The 20,109-nt window shown below is 46.6% G+C and overlaps 1 protein-coding gene across 1 annotated transcript in view; it reads right to left on the bottom strand.

Moving 5' to 3' along the window:
• LOC149365449 (QRFP-like peptide receptor) overlaps positions 1–19,351 on the bottom strand; it is a 57,780-nt gene extending 38,429 nt beyond the window's left edge. Inside the window, exon 1 of the mRNA XM_089542697.1 lies at positions 19,158–19,351. The gene's annotated coding sequence lies outside the window, so the exon portion shown is untranslated. The remainder of the gene's footprint in view (positions 1–19,157) is intronic.
• Between the last annotated feature and the right edge of the window lie 758 nt (positions 19,352–20,109).

The following is a 20,109-nucleotide window of genomic DNA, read 5'->3' as shown; positions in this document are numbered from 1 at the left end:
AAAAAAGAAAAAGAAAAAGATGTTCCCATGTGGTTCCGTTTTACTTGGGTGCAGGAAACACAAACCCCGAAAGCCAAGCGCTGTCTGAAAGGCGATCCCACGGGGCTGAGATGGAGAAACGTTCGTTGCTTTGTATGTTTGGTAGAAATCCTAAAGCCGTCGACAAAAGCGGCTTGCTGTAATTAGCAGCGCAATTTCTAGCCAGAGTTGAGGATTATCTTGAAAATCTACACCGCAGAGACCCGTTAAGCATTACGCGACCATAACTGCCCGAAAAATGAAGCCATAAAAACGGTTGCTATAGCGTGTTTTGATATTTCGGGGCTCCAAATACACGTAAAGCCCCCTGTCTTTTCATGCGCCAAAAAGACTCGTTAATGAAGCATCGAGTAAAACATATGCTTTTAGCGAAAAGCACAATATTGTAAGAGAACACTGCGGCACAAATCCGAGAGCTCACTATTTCGTAGGAATTCAGAAACCGATGAGGCTAGTCGATTAGGGCCTACGTTGTTTCCTGCATAGAATGCGACAGAACAATACAGAGCGGTGCACTAGTTAATATTTCAGGGTAAAAAGTTATTTTTCTCACAATAAGCGTTCACGAACACACATTTTGAGCTCAAAAGATGTTCTTGCAGGCGCACGTGTCGCTAAGTTCCTGTGTGGTAAATCGAGCTGATTGCTTCTTTGAGAAGAGGTAACGGTGTAACGCCTTATGCTGAAGAAAATGTTTGTTTGTTTGTTTGTTTGTGTTTAACGTCCCAAAGCGACTGAGGCTATGAGAGACGCCGTAGTGACGGGCTCCGGAAATTTCGACCACCTGGGGTTCTTTAACGTGCACTGACATCGCACAGCACACGGGCCTCTAGAATTTCGCCTTCAAGAAATTCAACCGCCGCGGCCGGGATCGAATTCGCGTCTTTCGGGTCAGCAGCCGAGCGCCGTAACCACTGAGCCACCCCGGCGGGGCTTATGCTGAAGAAAAGAAAAGTATTACCTCAGTGAAGAGACTGTAGCGTGCTCAGCAATCTTCATAAAGCATGGCGTTTCTAACTTTTACTGCGAACTTTCAAGAACGCACCAATAAAGATGCTGAAACAGGGTCCGCAGCGTGAACATTCTTCACGCTGCGGTAGGGGGTAGATTTCTGTCAGGTGTACTTCCATCCCTGAAAATACGGAATACTTACGGTTGGCAACGAAAGCAAATTTGTTCAAGAGATGCGAGGTTCTGGCAGTCACGAAGATTGTTACCGGGGTTTCAATTTCCTCAATAGCACCGGTGCCGCGTTTAGAAGACATCTCCCATTGCTAATTGCATCAAGTTACTATGCTTTGCATTCCGTATATTTCTTGACCAAAATCTGCCCCACGACTGCAGCATACGTTGTCCCTAAAAAGATGCCCAGGCTTAGTTTGGTTAAGCCAAGAATGCGTTGCATATTGCGCGGTCTTTTTGCGCGAGGTATTGCTTGGTGGCACTCGATTTTCTCAGCAGCTTTTCCTCCGTGACGTATGGATGGATGGATGGATGGATAGGAGCGCCCCCTTTGAAACGGGGCGGTGCCAACCGCCACCATGCTCAGCCGTCCTTTTTTTCTTTGTTTTTTTCTTTTTTTCCCTTTTTTTCTACGTGGTTTGGTGACGTCACCACGTGACGTGACGTCACGTGGTTTGGTGGCTGCCCGGCCGCGCCCAAGGGCTGCACTGAGTGACTGCAATATGCTACGCATAAAAGGAGTGCGCTAAAAGTAACTGACTCCTATTGTACTCCCATATAGGCTTATTTGTGTTGAGAGACCAGGCATGTTTTCTTGCAGAAGCATGCCTCTTTATTACCTACCCGTTGATATGTATCTAGTAACACTCGCACTTCGCGCCTAATACGTACACTGCAGTACTTTCCATTTCCGTTATGCGTTATCGTTTTCGTTCAACCTGTAATTTGTATTATGTTGTTTTCTTTTGCCTGCTTCTTTATTTACTCTCTGGTGCTTTATTATTTTTTCATGTTGTGCCTAGCCAGTTTATTTGTTCATTTGCTTGTTAATGATGCTCCTTATGCATGTTTCTTTATACACTTACCCCCCCCCCCCCCCCCCCCCCCCCCCTAAGTAATAGCCTCGAAGGAAGGCCTTTAGGGGTATGTTAAATAAGTAAATAAATAAATAAATAAACTCTCACATCACTCAATCAACTCTCATGCCGGCTCTTTCCCAAACCTACATATACTAAACAAAATGCACCCTACGATATACACGAACAAATGTCCCTGGTGCGACGAAAAACCTACACTATACCACATCACATGGGCCTGCCAAAACATAGACGTGGTCCCCAAAATACAAAACCCGAGTGCGGAGCAGTGGGAGACTCCGCTGTCCAGCGACCGCTGCGAAGACCAACAAGGTCTGGTACAGCGAGCTCAACGGGCGGCAGTGGCCAGCGGAGCCCTGGACTGAGGGCAACCGACCACTGATTAGAGGCGGACGACTTCGACAGAGAAGGCTCCTGGGGGTAGAACCAAGACGTCTCTGAAGATGCCCCCAAACCGCAGGAAAAACCATTAGTGTAAATAAAGTTTTCCCTTCCTTCCTTCATGCCACCTTAACTGCCGCAATAATAGCATAAACTCCAGGCGCTCCATGGCAGAAGATTCCCGCAACATGAAAGAGCGAGAGGAGCGAGTAACCCGCGTCCGGTAAATGCAACTCATACGCAGATTGCACAGAATGAAAACAAACAAATAATGTTGTCGCAAATTATGCCTTTTTTTTTTTAATCTGGCTTCCGTCATTTTTTTTTTCTATGTATCCTGCTTTCGTTATTCTAAACCTTGGATTAAAAGTCACTCCAGAATGCCGGAAAAGCGAAAAAACTCTGCAACTCAAAGCGGCTGCGTTCCTTAACTCTTCACTGAGGGCTAACGAGAAGACATTATGCGTCCCCTAAAACAAGTGTTCGCTGGTACCTTCTTGCACAAAGGAGGAGAATGAAAAGTGGAGAACACTCCATCTAGCCGCAAAGGCAGTCGCTATTGTCCAGAGGAAAATTCGTGGTTCCTTTTAACTTCAAAGAATAAAAATAAGCTCTGGTACTCAAATGCGCTTCCCAAAAAAGGGAGCGCACGATTGTTCTCAAGCATATAAATAGCCCACAAGTTTTCTTGCTTATTGCTATTACTGTTACAACGTGCCTAGGAGTCGCTTTGTCGGCTAAGATTAAGTGACTCCACGTTAACTGCTTCCGTGCTCATCTTGATGTGCGCGCCACTTTCACTGTGTTAATTTCGCCTTGAAAGCAAGGCTCGCAAATTCCGTCATGAACGCACCCGGTCTTCACTGTCATGAACATTCTTTTGTAACGGATCCTAGTAAGCACCGTGATGTAGTTCAGTTTAGCCTGGAAAAGCCCTTGCTCTTAGCGCCCATCTCAAGGAACTCTGCTTTGAGCAGGTAACAGGGCTGCGAAATTTTATGGAAGTACACCAAACGCGCAAAGGAAGAAAACTTCGCTCGTTATGTTTCAAGGTGAGCTAAAAGACGAAAAATGCCTCGCATCATGGCCCTAACGTAGGTGCATTTGAGCACGTTTAGGTTAACTTACGAGCTTAGTTAAGCCCATTTGTCTCGAGATCTTCATAGCGTGGACTCATTTACTTATATAACAGAGAATTTTAACATAGCGGGGACATACTCTTAGCCTGTATTTAATCGGTACGCACCTATGGGGAAGAAACGTGGAGGCTAACGAAAAGGGGTTCTACTTAAGTTAAGGACAAAGCAGCGAGCTGTGGAAGGAAAAATGATAGGAGTAACGTTAAAAGACCGGAAGTGGGCAGAATGGGTCAGAGAACAAACGCGGGTTAATGACGTTCTATTCGAAATCAAGAGGAAGAAACGGGCTTGGGCAGGACATGTAATGCGAAGGCAAGATAACCGCTGGTCGTTGAGGGTAACGGAGTGAATTCCAAGAGTGGGGAAGCGTAGCAGGGGGGAATAAGAAAGTTAGGTGAACAGATTACATGAATTCCAAGAGTGGGGAAGCGTAGCAGGGGGGAATAAGAAAGTTAGGTGAACAGATTACATGAAGAAGGCTGCGCAAGTACGCATCCGCTATGCTAAAGCTTCCGAATTAACCATTCGACCTAGCTTGAGGACCTAGCCTGAGCACCTTCGCTTTGCTTATCTGGCGATGGAGGCTATACGCAAATGAACCCTTTTACAAAAAATTTGAATAGCTTTTCGTTGAAGCTACCTTACCAGCCCCTTTTATTAATAACGGTTCAGCGTACGCTATGCTATAACGAACACGCAAGGTATGGGGGCTCAAGAAAAACATGTGCGAAGGCGATCTGTAACGAATCGGGTGGTCAGACAGTAGTCACCTGAGTGCGGGACATGGAAATGAAATGATCGCCTAAACTATTTAATGGTCAAACTTAACGAGTTTCGTCATTGGTCGCAAATCTCACGAGGCGGCGACGGCTGCTTTGCGCTGACACTTCCTACTTTGTCCCTTCTGCACGGCCTTACTAGCATGAACTTCGACCGAGACTGCAATTGAAGGACCACTCGACTAGCTTTTGGGCTGACGTAGCTCTCATTGGTGCGTTGCCTTCGTCGGCCGCGGTACTTTGGGGGTGGCGGCGCTCCCCGCGAGCCTCCCTTGTTTCTGCCGTCGTTTTATCGCACTTACTCCACAGTTTGAGATACACTTGAGTTTTTACTGTGTTAAAAGTATTAGCTTTCTTTCAGTGAAAAACCCGTGGTATGTGTGTGTGCGTGCCTGTGTATGCATGTATGTGTGTATGCAGGTATGGGAAGCAGTTGTGGTTTGGTGTGGTTTATGTGGCCTTACGTCCAAAAGCGACTCCGGCTTTGACGGACGCCGTAGTACAGGGCTCTGGATAATTTAGACTTCCTGGGATGCCTTAACGTGAACTGGTATTGCACTGCGCACGGGCTGATCGGGATCAAACCCGTGTCTTTTGGGTCAGCAACCGAGCACCATAACCGCCGAGCCGCGGTTATGGTGCTCGGTCCGCGGTTATGGTGCTCGGTACCGAGCACCATAACCGCCATAACCGCGGTGGCTAGTATGCGAAGACTATTACCCCTAGTGCGAATAGCGGCTCACAGCAGATCGGAGCACCTTCCGTGCGCACTCCGAGCACGGACGGTGCCTCCTTGGGAGCCCGCTCTGGTGGGTGTACCTCCGGTTACCCACCGGTAAATCTGTATCTTCCACCCGCGAGCCTCCACCGTTCACCTATGTACCGCAAAATTCTACGAATACACGCGAAGGCTCGGAGTGGGGAACGTATTATGGCGGCTGACGTCGTAAAAAAACGAGGAGTTTTTTACTTGATCTTCCTCGGCATTGGCTGCCCCATCTCAACTACTTCCCGCGATTGCTTCCCTTTGGAGGGCTTTGCCCCACAAAGCCTGTTACCGTGGCGCAGTCCGCTTTATAAAGAGCCTTGTTTGCGGGCGCTCGGAACTTGGCGTCTCACTTGAGTGCTTGTTTTGTTGAGAAGACGACGTACAGGTATAGAGAAATATCCCGTGGGCGCCCGCAAACAGGCCCGTTCTTATTTTTTATTATTTCAGATGCTTCAGCGCTGCTGCTTCTGACGGTTGAGAGCAATGAACACCATATCATGCGTTCTATGCAAGACATTGCGCATTTCATGCACAATCTCTTTATTGTCATAATCGATATGAATGATCTTAGCATTCACTTGAGAACTGTCGTGTGCAACTTACCGCTGCTTATTTTAGCCATCTTCACTTTGTTGTTTTTTACTTCCTTGCATTCTGCTTTGCACGGGTAAGGAAAATTTTCGCCCTCTGTACATAATGAAGTGGTGATTTTGATGTTATTAATTACCTTTTATTTTCTAGGCTGAGTTTATTTCACAAATTGTGCATTTTATTTTTCCTTGCCCTTTAATTACCTAACAGTCATCAACGTTGTGAGATAAGTAAAACAAAATAAAATAAATAAAATAAAACAAAAATAGAGCCAAATCTACGGGCTCCATCAACTGTTTTAAAGGGGGAAAATGAATTTCGAGCCCATCTTACTCTTGACTGCTCCTACGACCGCGCTTTAGTCCAGGCAGTCCAGGCCACTTTAGTCGATAGTACAAATACCGCCAATTACGCGGTCATTTCGCTGCACAAGAGGCAGTAAGCGAACTTGGCGTAAAGCTGTAATGAAGTAATGGCACAGCTTCACCACGTTAACCATCCTGGGCGATGCTATCACCGACTGAGAATCGTGCACAACACGAAGCTCTTTCACAGCGGTGGCAACAGCATGCTGTACTAGCAGTTTATGAATACGTGAAGACAGAGGGCTGAGACATCGAGCTCGTTAAAAGAGCAGTCGGTATTAGGCACATGTAATGTTTCTGAGCCATCAGTGCGTACCCACATCTAGAAGAAGAGATCTTCGAGAAACTACGCTCGCGAGTGTAGGCGGTCAGTCCGTCCTCTTAAAATACAGGGGCATGGCATGAGAGCGATGGCTTCGACATCTCTATTAGAAACATTGCCTGGACAACGAACGGCACAATATATTGACCAAAATATATTCCTCCAGTCATGTACATGTTAGGAAAGCTGCTGTCTTGATGTCTAACGGGATTAAAAAAATAAGGAGGACAGATGTGCTCGGTCAACACATTCGGCCTCAGCGTTAGAGACTCGAATTGAAGGCTCATCTCTTCTGCGCTTTAACGCCACCAACTTACCATCACCACCGGCTTGAGCTTGAAAGCAGCTACAGGCTGTAGCATGCATATTTGGATCAAAGTAAGTTTTGTCCAAATAGAGCGAAAGTCGCTCGCATGCAACGCCCTTCTCTGCTTCATGCGAGTAGGGAAGCTCATATTTTCAGCTGATGTGGCGGTTCATTCTCCGCGGTGCTAGATTACATAGAACCTTATGTTTTTTGTGTTCATTTAACGCCCGACTATGCACATTTACAGATCAAAGAAAGATGTTGCTCTACTCTTTGGTGCCAGAGTGTAATGGACTCCACCAGGACATTTTCCGTCTCGATGGTTACTTCCTGCAACTTCTCTTCTTTCCCGTCGTGGATTTTCAAGTTTGAAATGTATTGATGGTCACCGAAGCTTGAACGACTTTTTAATGTTATCAAGAATACGTGGATACACGTTGCGTACTTCAGGCTAATATTGTAATGCTCTGTATGGCTATCACTTCGCAAACCGATCTGTAGAGAGAATCGCAACACGTGCCAGCCTCTCTGCATTTCTTTCTAAATAAACGTCTCGCTCTCTCTGGAGGACGTAGTGCAAAACAGTAAACATTATTGCTGCTGTTGCGTTCATAAGCCACTCAATGGCTTCAGTTAAGATCAGTAATTTTGTCGTCGCAGTACCTCCCTCCCAGTTCCACATGCCGCTTATAAGTCGTGAGTGGTTGTTCCATTTTATGGCTTCAAAGTGCTTTGCAATGAATTAAATAGCCCTTTGATTTTTTTTTTTAATTATAAGAGCGTTACGTGCTAAACGTCGTATACGTATCAATAACGCAGGCATACACGACTCACTGAGCTTACCTTGACATAAGCGTTCGATGTTATCTTGAACTTCCGCGCATACTGTCCCGTTGCAGCTGGAAGTTGTATACAGATAAACGAATTTCATTTTCTCTACTGGCGACGCTAGATATCTGACGTATAAGAAAGCTGACAGTACTATTCGACAGCAGCTCGCCGTTTCTTATCTTTCCACTACGCAGTCCTGACCGCCTGCCTGCTGGCGATTAGCCAGCTCTCAGAGCAAACTAATCACGTTTACCCTCGCTCAACGTCACCGCGTCTGCCTGCTCACTAATCCTGTTGAGCAGAGCTCTATCGTCGGTCATTGTTGACATGTAACGAATACCGGGATAGTCAGTGGCCGCTAATTACAGCTTTGTATAAAATAGCGCGAGCTACCCGACAATGTACGCAAAATACACAGACAGTATATCACTAAACGCTCGTACCATTGTGTGTTCTGTTCTCTTTCATTTTTCTTTTTCTCTCCGTTCCATTCCGCGCTCGCTGTGTTTCGTTTCCAAAGCAACAGTGCGATACCATCTCCGGTCTTTGCAGCACCTCTGATATCGCAGCCCGCAACAGTTTTCTATCTAAGCCTTACGTGCATGATATTTGTTTGCTTTGTTTGCTTCTAATAGGCCGTGCTTTTCGTCAGGGATAGATACAGTGGTCAGAGCGGAACGACCCTGTAGCGGCGCCGACGGTTGCGACAGGCTTCCATCCGGCGGCCGCTAACTTCCCGCGCGTTGCTCAAGACCCGAATGATAATAATTAAGTACGCTGTCTGCACACACACGACCATAGAACCGTGTAATGCTACATCAGCGTGAAGAAGCCGCAAATCCTTGCGTAATGGGTCCCTTCCGAGCAGCGTGCCCCCATCCCGCTCTTTCCCCTCTATAGCCTTACCCTGTTTGCTTGTGCAGAAAGTAAGCGACGATAACGCTTAGTCGGCAGTGGGCAGTGGCTTCGGGCTTCCCGACTTCATTTACTGCCGCGCCGGTAACCACCACACTCACGACTGGGCTTGTCAGCGCCCCTGTAATGAGGACGATATACCCGTGTCGTCGATGTACCCCTGTCGTCAATGTACTCGTGCTGAATGTACATAACTGAGACTCGCAAGGCTTGATCTCGAAAATGTATGCTCCACGCATTTCATTTCGTAATACCGAGAAAGCGCATATATAATGCGCAGAATGTGTTTTTTTTTTCTTTAAGGTTTAGATAGGCTGATCTGGCTTCTGTTAATATGTGCAGATCGCAACTAGTTTACCTCTTGTCCGGCACACGAGAGTGGTTTTAGGCAGTTTCCGTTAGTGTTAGCAGGGAGTAACGGTAATCTGCAATGAAGCTGACAGCACAGAATCAAGAAACTATAGAAAAAGCAGAAAAATTCTAGTAACCCCACGTTTAATCTAGTGGTTCTGATTATTATAAAGTATTTATGATCCGTTTTCAATAAGCATATCAAAGGACTATCTAAAAGAATACAGCGCACGACGGGTTGTGGCGTTATTTCTGTGGCTTAATGTGCGCGAAGAAAGCTTTCTACTTTAGCTGTTGTAAAATTCTGCGCCCTGTTATATAGATTTTTTAAACTTATGTATAAGTGCGTGCACACATTATATTTCTTTTGCAAGAGCCATACAGCGTGAATTCACTCGTAAACTATCATGCATTATCACACTTCGCCAGGATTAAACTTGAACATTTTTGACCGAAGACCGTATGGTTGAATTTGAGCGACAGACGAAAGTAGCACCAAACAGGGGTAGCTAAAACTGAATTCTAACATTTCGGAAACAGCTCGATTCCTGTTTCAGGGGCAACTAAATGATAAGCACGCAGCAGAGTTGACTCCTTCTCCGCGATTAAGTGGCTTATATAATTCATATAGGAGAAAGACAAAGACCCCGGACACATGGGTACGATCCCTTTTGTGATGTGAATGTGGCAACAAGCTCGCTTGCTCGCAGGCGATTTTGTGGCAAAAACGTCCGCGCTGCTCAGCCAGGACACTGCTTTCGGTGTCCGTACGACGTCATTGGGTTCAACTTTCAAGCCCAAATTTTGTGTTCCGCTGTTGTACGAGGGCGAAGCATACGGCGCAGCGGATCTTGTGGACAACACCCGCTGCTTCCCTTAGGGGATGTACAGGGTCCGTCAAAAGTTCCCAGGCCACAGGGTCTGCTTTCAAGCGGCGTATACTGCCACTTACGATAGCATCAAAGACATCAAGGTTCTCAGAGGTGAGAATAGTACTTCTACTATCCTCTACAGAGATTTTTGGCTCCAGGGGTGTCGTAGCTGCCCAACTATAGCGCTCTAAAGCAGACTCTGTGGCCTTGGAACTTTTGGACGACCCTGTACGCTCTAAAGACGAATATACGCTTATATTGGAGTAAAAAGGTACTAAGCTGCCCTCCAGCACACTCTCTTTTATAAGCTGGAGCAGAGTTTACTCACTTTATACTCCCGTGTGTTTAGAGTGTGGTCTTTGGGTCGCGGGAGGAAGTGAGCAATCGTTGACGTGGTTCTGTGGTAAAAGCCGATGTTTTGCTTTTCGAGAATGCGTACCGGAACTTCACTGACGCCCCTTACGTATAGTAGGCACCCAGATGCGAGCCGTTTTTTTTTTTCGTTCATACGAATTTCTACAATGCAGAAATCACAAAGGGAGAAATGATATAAGTTCAAAACGCCTACCTCAATTTCTCTGTGCTTGGCCAGTAGAGTGTTAAACATGTAATGATTTCAATCAGTGTGTCTGTTATTTTCACCCTAAGCAGCACGTATCACTTAACCCCACCCCCCCTGCCCCTCGCAAAAAGATATAATAAATAAATGAATACACGGGTTTCAGTATCGATCGGAATCGACGGCCCGTCTAGGGCAAGAGCATCTACTGGCCGTGACGCCGTCACTCCCATCTCCTTCGCGCATCGGTCGAATGAGCCCCTGTCGCTTTGACGTTTGCTGACAGCCCGCAACGAGGTAGTGGTTCCGTTACCTCGTCGTGGCCCCACATTATTAGGGAGGAGAAGATCTCTCCCACCTCCTTTTTTTCTTTTTCCCCTTCCCTTTACCGTCCTCCAGAACTGAGAAGGGAATGCAGCAGCTGTACCGCGGGTGGAGTGTCTATGTACAGCTGCAGCTGATAAATTTGTACACGTGTGAAAGCATGTGTTTAGCCTGGTTGGCTCATGGTTTCTCTTTGCTGGGAAGTCGGCACGTTTGGCGGTGGTGTCAGACTCAAGTTAAGCTTATCTAATCTGTTCGCGGTGCAGATGGAAATTGGTTAAGATTACGACGACGCCTAAGGTCCGAAACCAATTCGTGCCAATATTTACTTTATTTCTCCTGGTTGGCCAAGGTTACCCGCAAGGTCCACGTCCCATTGGCTGCAGCTTGGGCGGCGCTTCTCCGAACTTACCCGAGCTTCCTCTCATTGCCTGCAGCTTGTGCGACACGCTTCCGAACTAACCCGAACTACTCCGAGGCTTCACGGAATTTTTGTGTGTGGTTTTGGGGTTGGAACAACCCACGCACTGGTTGTTCTTAACGATGCATACTTGGAGGGGGGGGGGGGGGGACTTTAATGTGGGTTTGGGAAACGGTGATATAACCAAACCGCATTCCCCTTCCCCTTGCTTTCCTGTCTCTTTTATCTGCCACTGGTTCTGAGCAAGACTCCTTCCGACGGAGAGGCCGTTCTTTAACGCTTCGCGCCCGTTAGGATTCAGCGGCACGGACAGTTACCCCAGTGCAACTTGGTAAATCAAAATAAAACATAACAGCGAAAGCGGAATTATCGCAACCCACCAGACCTGGGTCCCTAGAAATGAATGGAAGCAGCGGTCTGAGCAGGCAAGCTTTGTATGTGTGTCATACTGCGCTGCTTCCATCTATTTCTTTGCTCGAGTTCCTGTCAAGAGAAACTTTTATTCCTCGGGAAGGGGGGGGGGGGGGGGGAATTTCTGTGGCAGGGTTCATATGTAGCATCCTTGTGTAGCATCGAAGAAGCTTGTTTTCTGGTCGACTTCGCTCTTGTAGCCAGATCGCATTTTTTCCCCAGCTTTTACTGCGTAGTCATGAGAATATAGTGCATGTTTGTATGTTATTATTCTATTGGTTGAAGTAGCATTTTATATGTTCGCACTCTTCTTGTCAAAGCCGGGCCCCTCTTAGTCTGTCTTCGTTATACTGTTTCCTTTTTTTTTTTTTCGTTCTCTACCACGTCCGTAGTATATAGCTTGTGCCTCCTCGACCTTCCATGTGAGCGCATGCATGCGAGGGGTCCAAAATTAACGGGATACATGGATTCCAGCTCGAATCGAAATTGGTACGTGCCGCGAGAATTCACTGCTCAGTCTTCAGATTATAGTAAGTGGTGCATGGTCCGCAAGGCTCAATTTGGTCTGAAAAAAAAAAAAAATCTATTATACTGCCCAAATCTGGATGAGAGTCTGTAGGGGCGACGTGCGAAGCCCTTTCCATTAACAATTATGCACCTGCTTTTCTTCCTTTCATGATTTACTAACGCCGAAAAATGTTCCCCGCCGCGGTTGCTCAGTGGTTACGGCGATCGGCTGCTGACCCAAAAGACGCGGGTTCGATCCCGCCTGCGGCGGCCGAATTCCGATAGAGGCGAAATTCTAGAGACCCGTGTACTGTGCGTTGTCAGTGCACGTTAAAGAACCCCAGGTGGTCTAAATTTCCGGAGCCCTCCACTACGGCATTCCTCACGACCTGAGTCGCTTTGGTGCGTTAAACCTCAATAAATGAACGCCGGAAATGTGTGCCAGCGTCGCTAATTAGGATTTCTCATTCACAGAAACAGTTGCTTGCAACATAAATATTGTCTTTCACTTTGAAAACCCGTCCTGATCAACATACGAGGAGCTTCCGGGGCAAAAAAAAAAAAAAAAAGAGAGAGACAAGACGCATGAGCGGCATTATTCTTTGGTGGGACGTCAGCGTCGTGCACAAATCGACTTCATATTCATCTTGTCGCCTCGTTCCTCCTCCGGCGTCCTACAGGGTGTTTCGCGTAGGATTTCACACAATTTTTTAAAATAGGCGTTTTGAATTTTAAGAGTGCTTTTTTCAGCACAGCATTGTCAGCGGTGTAGTACATAATACAGTGTAATATATAATACACCATAATACTGTGTAATACAGCTAAGACAGACGACAGCTACGCCCAGACTCCACGCGTCTAAGCGCCGCTCTTTGTACTGGGTTTATGCATTTCATACCAGATTCGAACGCCGACGAGTTTCGACGGCCACGATCCGCGCTGGCTTCCTTGTCCACAGTTACAAGCCTCTAGGTCTGGCTATCGGCTTAGAATGTACCGCGCCATGAAGCCGTGAATAGACCCATATCATCACGTGCTTCACTGCCTAACTGCAGGGAATGCTGGTTGATGCATTCTAAGAGGTTGCCGAATGAAAACTCCAGTTTTAAATGCGGATATCAAAACGGCGCTACGTATAATCACTTTCCCTCTTGTGTAATGACTTATGTCACTTGAAATGCCTCAATAATTACAATCATTGCGGCATTTAAGTGCCATTTTCGATTTGAGCTAAAAGAGGTGTGTGTAGACTGGTCCTCTATTTAGATGTCGCATGCGTTCTACCACAAATAGAGATGTATAATATTTGTTTTCGTAAGGAGGAAGCTTTCACAACTTTCTAAACAAATCGCGCGTAGAGAAATACAGACAGTTAGAACCCCCATTCACAGAAAACAATCTGCAGCTACAGATCCGAAACTCGCAAAGCTTAAAGATAAGCGAGAGATGCTGAGATCTACAAAGCATCGAGGATGCCTTCCATGAAACAGTATACATGGCGCAGAGAAATCGGTCGTACCGTCGTCTCGCTTCCTTCTGAGACAAAGCGAAGCTTGAAGCGTAAAATCCGTCAGCGAGGAAAAACTTTACTCAACTTTCCGTTCGGAGACGCCCCCCCAATCCCTATCAAGCGCTCCAGCTCCCGGCGCCAGTTTCTCCTACCCTGGTATCGCAGCTCACGACGCAGCGAGTTTGACGCTAAGCTTTCGGCGGGCTTTTACTCGGCACTGAGGAGCCGGTTGCCTTGAGCATACCGCCATCTGTTGACAAAAAAACGAGGAAGAAAAAACCCTTTTGCGTCCTTTTCTTTCGATGAAACGCGTAGACTAAGCCCTGCTAATCTGTGTGCCACGTAGCTCCGACAAAGCAGGCTGGTGTGTGGATATTTGGAGCACTTGCCCCGAAAGAAACCGGAAGGAAAATATTTCCCGGGCTACAGTGTTTACGATAGCGGGCCCGACGCGTGCAGCGCTTCTTCATGAGGCATATCTGCACAGATCGGGGGCGGCACAGTGCGTGGCCTTCCTGTTCCCGGACAGCGCTCTTTTGGGCTAGATGAAATAATGCAAAAAATGACAAAATAAAAAAGCAAAAAAAAAACGTGCAATGAGGCGCACAGGAAGAAGGTTAGAGTCGCGACTTTTTATTCTAACGCGAGAGCGTTATACGCCACATTACGCTGAAAATCCGGTGTCGACGTTGTCGGCGTTGTGAGCGAACAATAGGAGAAGTAACCCAGGTGGGCCACGTAGGTCACATGATCTCGTCGCGTCGTCACAGCCTCCCCACTGGATTGTGAGCAAACTGACCACCGTGGTAGGTGGCTGTTAAATTAATGATTGATTGCGAGAGGTTGCTGGGGCAGAGCGCCTGCCATCGCAGGGCAGTGGCGTATCCCTTAACTGCTGCAACATTGCGCACGGAGTGCATGTGAGGACTCCCAGGGATATGTGGATGTAAGGTTGAGAATGGCCAATTCCGCATATATTGGCATTAGCGCTAACGCGCCGTATCCTTAAAGGGGTGCTTAAGCGTTCGCACCAATTTTTTTTTCTTTTTGCCTTAAACAGCGTATGAATTGAAGAATGTGTGACTGCCTGGAAAAAGAACTGAAGCTATGCAACATCAAGCAGCTGGGGTATCGAGCCAGCAACGTTTTCAGTTCGGCTAAAAATTGATAACGGCGAGAAACTGCGGCTTTGGAAGGTTAAAATAAAAAAAAAGATTAAAATTAAAGCGAGCCTGCCTTTCTAGGCCCGATGCCTAAATGTGCCTTTTTTACTTATACCTTAAGGACTGTAATTAAATTTAGCCGGATGTTAGGCAAATTTTTGCAGGTGTAAAAGTTAGCAAGCGCCAGTAACCGTACAAAGATAAATCAACTCTACATTTAAAATTTACTCCAGCACCACCTGAGATGGTAGTAAGCGGGTTGGAATTTCAGGTTGCTTAGCCGGAATCGTTAGCCTTTTCTTAAAGCAAGTCTCCTACACCTTCGGCAGCTGAAACTTTGACTTGGAGGAATATATGAGTAAAGGTGGCTTGGCACAGTACTGGTAATAATTTCTTTGCGCGCAGAAAATGAAACCAATCGACATCCGCATAGACATTACATATTAAGCACACCTCTGACCACGGTCGGACAGTCGTGGTACAGTTTCGTTGGTTATGTCCCCTAAAAAAAAATAATTAGGTGGGCGGGGCAGAGCGGAGGCGGGGTGTTAGTGTTGCGGCTGTATCGGTTTCGATGTTTGCTGAGTGGGCCAAGAAACGCTTCTGCAGGATGTTTTTGTTTATCGCAGCTTTTTTTTTCTTTTCACTACGCGCGAGAACTGTTTATATTTGAGCTTTAAGCGCTCCTCGTCTGGCACCTCTCACCGTCTCAACTTTCGGTTACTTGAACTGTGCCGGCCGGCTAACGCAAGAGCGACGGCAGCTGGCACTGTGCATGCGCGCACATTCCTTTCTCTTCAGTCAGACGTCCGCGCACTCAGCGGAAAGCAACAAAATAACGCGGGCAAAATACAGGCGTGCTTGGCGGAATTGCAATTAAGTTGCAATTTGTTCGTTCGATAATTCTTCAGGGAGTGATTTTTCTTTCCAAGCGGGAGTGAATACTTTCGGGATAATCCTTCCTGCTTCAGTTCCTTGCTGTCACAAGTGACGGAAAAGTTTGTCTTTTTCCATATTCGGCCTGCCTTAATTTCAAGAATGATCTCGGAGGGCCAACAAAATTGGAAATAAGAGGACGTATTTTGTAAGCATCGTTTACTTGAATAACTTATTTCCTTTTTTTTTTCTTCGTTGCATATTGCTGGAATGCTCTGCACAACTTGTGCTCACCTCGCCACAGTGGCTCAGCGGTTACGGCACTCGGCTGCTGGCCCGAAAGACGCGGGTTCGATCCCGGCCGCGGCAGTTGAATTTCGTTGAAGGCGAAATTCTACAGGCCCGTGTACTGTGCCATGTCAGTGCACGTTAACAAACCCCAGGTGGTCGAAATTTCCGGAGCCCTCCACTACGGCGTCTCTCATAGCCTTAGTCGCTTTGGGACGTTAAACCCCATAAACCAAACAACTTGTGCGCATCACGAAATGCTTGATTGTCTGTTAGACTGGGAACTTTTTCTGCACAAGTTTTGAGATAAATATTTCTTGTGGTATTGTTTTGCTGTTCTTTAATTGAATCCTTGGAATGCTTTTTATGCTCTTTTTTTTTCGTGTTTATCGCACTGTCCACTCCTGCGAAAGGCCTAAGACTGAGGCAGGAAGTATCTTGTAAATAAATAAATAAATTATCTGCAGCTTCGTGAGTCGTAAGCCTAAGATTCGATTTACAAAAAAAAAAACGCTGTAATTAAGTACACACTTAGACCTGCGAAATTTCCGTAAAAGAAGTACTATCAGCGTCAAATGAAATGCGAACAAAACACGTGAAACGCGAGCACAAAAAATCAAGCATATTAGGGGCTGGAGGTGAAATACAGGCGTGGGCTATTAACATTTCAGAAGAGCGGTGTTTACGGCTTCGATGGAAAAATCAACTGGTCGTGTATTTTGTCTCCCTAGTATAATACCTGCGAGTTGTGCTGTTCGCGTTTCAATTGACGCTGATAGTACATATGCATGCAAGAAATTGTTTCACGTTTCTAAATACATGTTTCATTAGCTTTATAATTCTACCCATTCAATAATACGTTGCAAAACATATTGTGCGAGTCGCTCACTAGTTGTGAGGCAATATCCGGGGGGGGGGGGGGGGGGTAATTTTGTATATATTGAATTCCTAACAAAACAAGAGCGACGGACGAGAAAAATCGCAAAATAACAAAAAGCACATTGCATTGGCATTAAATTTGCAGCAGCTTGTGAAGTAATAATTCTGATTGTTCTTTGCGTAGGCATACATGCTACGAATAAATTCTAAAAACTAAATCTATCTCAACGGATGTAGATTACTTAGACCGGAAAACTTCTTGGCCCTAGTTTTCTCGTTTTCGAGTAACCTTAATACATGACGTAACTGTCGGATCCCGAACACGGCTTACAGTTTTCTTGCGCTAAGGCCTCCTTCCATCAAGATAACTTCTGAAGTTTGTCAAGCACGTTATCCTTATGTGCTATCTCTTTCTGCTGCTAGTGATTATCGTCGTTATGCACTATAGCTTTTTTTTTCACCTGTTTCGCAAGCTGTCACCTTTACGCGCACGTGTTGTGTCGTCTCTAGGGCTTATCGCATAATCCACGGACAACGGAAGCAGCTCGCTATGGCCTCTTCAGCACTGTACGTCGGTCTTTCGTTCATTATTCAAAATTTTGACGGAGCTATACTTAAGGCTTGCTCAACTCATGCCTTCATCGAGTAGTCAAGCACTCGCGTGCTGACGTTTTCATTTATCGCAGCCGCTGTCCGTTGATGGACGTTAATTCGACGCTATGTTTCGCGCGCCTACGTTAAGTGCCGCCACGCACTACAGCACTTTGCGCGCTGGGCCGCTCTTCTTCGAATTATAATTTTGGAAGCCCGAGAGAAAAATTTTGCAAGTGACGAACGTTTACTGAGATGTGGTTCTGGTGCTATTTTTTTCTTTGTTCTTTTTTCCCCCTTTAGAAGCAGTCCACTTCCGAAAGCAGTTTTGTCGGCAAGCGGGGGTGTATGACCAATCTCTCTTGCTCATGCTTAAACTTGAGCCTGTCCTAAGTTGGTGAAAAAAACTTCGGAAATAGTTAAAGTGAAAAAATAGGCGCCGTGTGAATTTGTCCGCCTGCCGCTTTTGGGCGCTAATCGTTTTATTGAGCGACTTGATGTCGAGCCTTAAAGGGCCCACTCCTGATGAACTGCATTATGCAGTTTACGCAAATATTTGAAAAGCATTATGCATTTACCGCTTTTTACAGTAAAGTAAACCTAAACTTTCGGCGACACGCTAAATTTGCAGTATCTATGAAGTGAACGGGGCCTTCTTTAACAATCAAAATAGCGCTAAAGAAGCTAGCGCCCATTCTATAGTTGTCAATTCTTTGCTATTGTCTTTAATAGAAGCTCCCTTGTTGAAGCATTTATGAAAAATTGTCGGTAGCGTACGCAGAGGCAGCGCTGATTTTAATACCATTTCGTGGCGTTACCTAAACACAGGCTAATAGAAGCGTATGCATTAAATAAATTAACGATTTTTCATGAAGAAAGTGGCATTGGAGGATTTGGTACAATCATCGACTTTAGTTACTATAACGAAGACTGAAATTTCAAACCGCAAGAACATAGAAGTCCCCTTCCCCTACATCGGTGTACAGCGGCGTGTACGGTATCGAACCTCCGGCCTTATGCCCGACAACAGAGCTCCATAGCTGCTCTATCGTATATTGCAGATGCACCCCAGATTAGTAACCAATCAGCCGGCACAGCGTCTGCAGGTTTACAGTATTTTGAATAAGGCATACAATGCTTCCGCTACGCGTAAAAGCCGATACCATAGCCGCAACTATGTAGCCGGCAGCTAAATGCAGCAATAGTGTCAACATTGAAATGATCGCGCAGTATCTTTTCCTTCATCGCTGTTGCAAGTGCCAATTGCGGTTGCTTCAAGTATAGGGTCAGAATGTGAGCGCAAATCTTTCCACGTGCAATGTGAATCGCGTTGTCTTGATCCAGCGCAGAAACTAACCCAGATAACGAATTCGTGAATCCAAAGTAGCGATAATACATAGGCTCGCAATGCAAGTTGAGCGCGGGATCGAAACATTCGTAAAGATTATCGAAGTGTTATATGGAATTCAGCGCAAAAAAACGGACAAGGTACAAAGTAAGGGACACAGAGACATTCACGAAATGCACCTTGTTTTACGCATATATTGTCCCTTTTGACAACCCGTGAATACAGGCAATACGGGAAACGCATTTCCCAGCGAACTGATCCTCGTGTGCCTGAGGTAAGGTTTTTAAGCTAAGTTCCCGTTCCTTCTATTGCAGACTGAATGCGCGCACAAGAACACTTCAGAACAAGGAAAATCTTTTAAAGGACGCGGCTCGCACATAAACTCTGGAATCGAGATAAACAATGCTAAGAAGCACAGAAGCGTCATGAATATTGTAGGCTGTTGCTCAATAGTTGGCCTATGTCAAAGGCCTATCCTCCATACAGGAGCACACATGTGGCACGTTCGAATGCCTATCTGCGTACGCCGGAAATGGCAAGAAAGCCGGGAAGAGCTTACCGTGCGGCGAATGGTAACCAGAACGGCTGCTATGACGTCACACGCGTTTCACGCCACGTAGGTGCCCGGTTGGGCACTTGTTGGTGAGCACGTCACCCTGAACCCGGAGCGTCGGAACTACCGCCACCGACGTCACCAGCGACACGCGACGAAGTCCGCCGGCGCGCTTCGCCGCTAGCAGACGATTCCACGGCGCCGGCATGGTACTCTCCCGACACCCTCCCACCCGGGAGAGAGAGAGAGAGCGAGCCTGGGAAGTGGCGCCGCCTGGTGGCTGTTTTGCCCGCCAAGGGGGTGCGCGCGCTCTGCTCTGCTCTTTTCTGCACTTCCGTTTTATCTCGCACTGCTCTTTTTTGATGGAATAGCGTTGAGGGTCCCGTTCAGAGGAAAACCCGACGTCATATCCGGCGGTGGCGGCGGCATTAGGGAAAAATCCCCAGAGAAGTATCCTATGTGACCCACGGCCTATCTAGGAGGATGATAGACCATATAGGTCACGTGACTTTGTGACGTCATCGCAACCTTCCCACCGGATTGTGAGCCAACTGTCCACCATGGCAGGAGGCAGTTCAATTAGTTGGTTGGTTGGTTTATGGGGTTTAACGTCCCAAAGCGACTAAGGCTATGAGAGACGCCGTAGTGGAGGGCTTCGGAAATTTCGACCACCTGGGGTTCTTTAACGTGCACTGACATCGCACAGTACACGGGCCTCGAATTTCTCCTCCAAAGAAATTCAACCGCCGCGGCCGGGATCGAACCCGCGTCTTTCGGGTCAGCAGCCGAGCACCATAGCCACTGAGCCACCGCGGCGGCAGTTCAATTAGTGATTGGTCGCAAGCGATAGCGTTATCGGGTTAATGCTTATATGCTCCTCTGGGTAGCCTCCCTTGTTTGCAGTCTCTGTACTGGCCAAACAAAACCAGTAAATGAAATGAAATGAAAAAATATGCGG

This window comes from Amblyomma mixtum, chromosome 1 (genome assembly GCF_055824585.1).
Source record: "Amblyomma mixtum isolate Tamu chromosome 1, ASM5582458v1, whole genome shotgun sequence".
NCBI classification, from domain to species: Eukaryota; Metazoa; Arthropoda; class Arachnida; order Ixodida; family Ixodidae; genus Amblyomma; species Amblyomma mixtum.
Note: the sequence above shows the minus strand (reverse complement) of the source record. Positions and strands in the feature narration are given on the sequence as shown.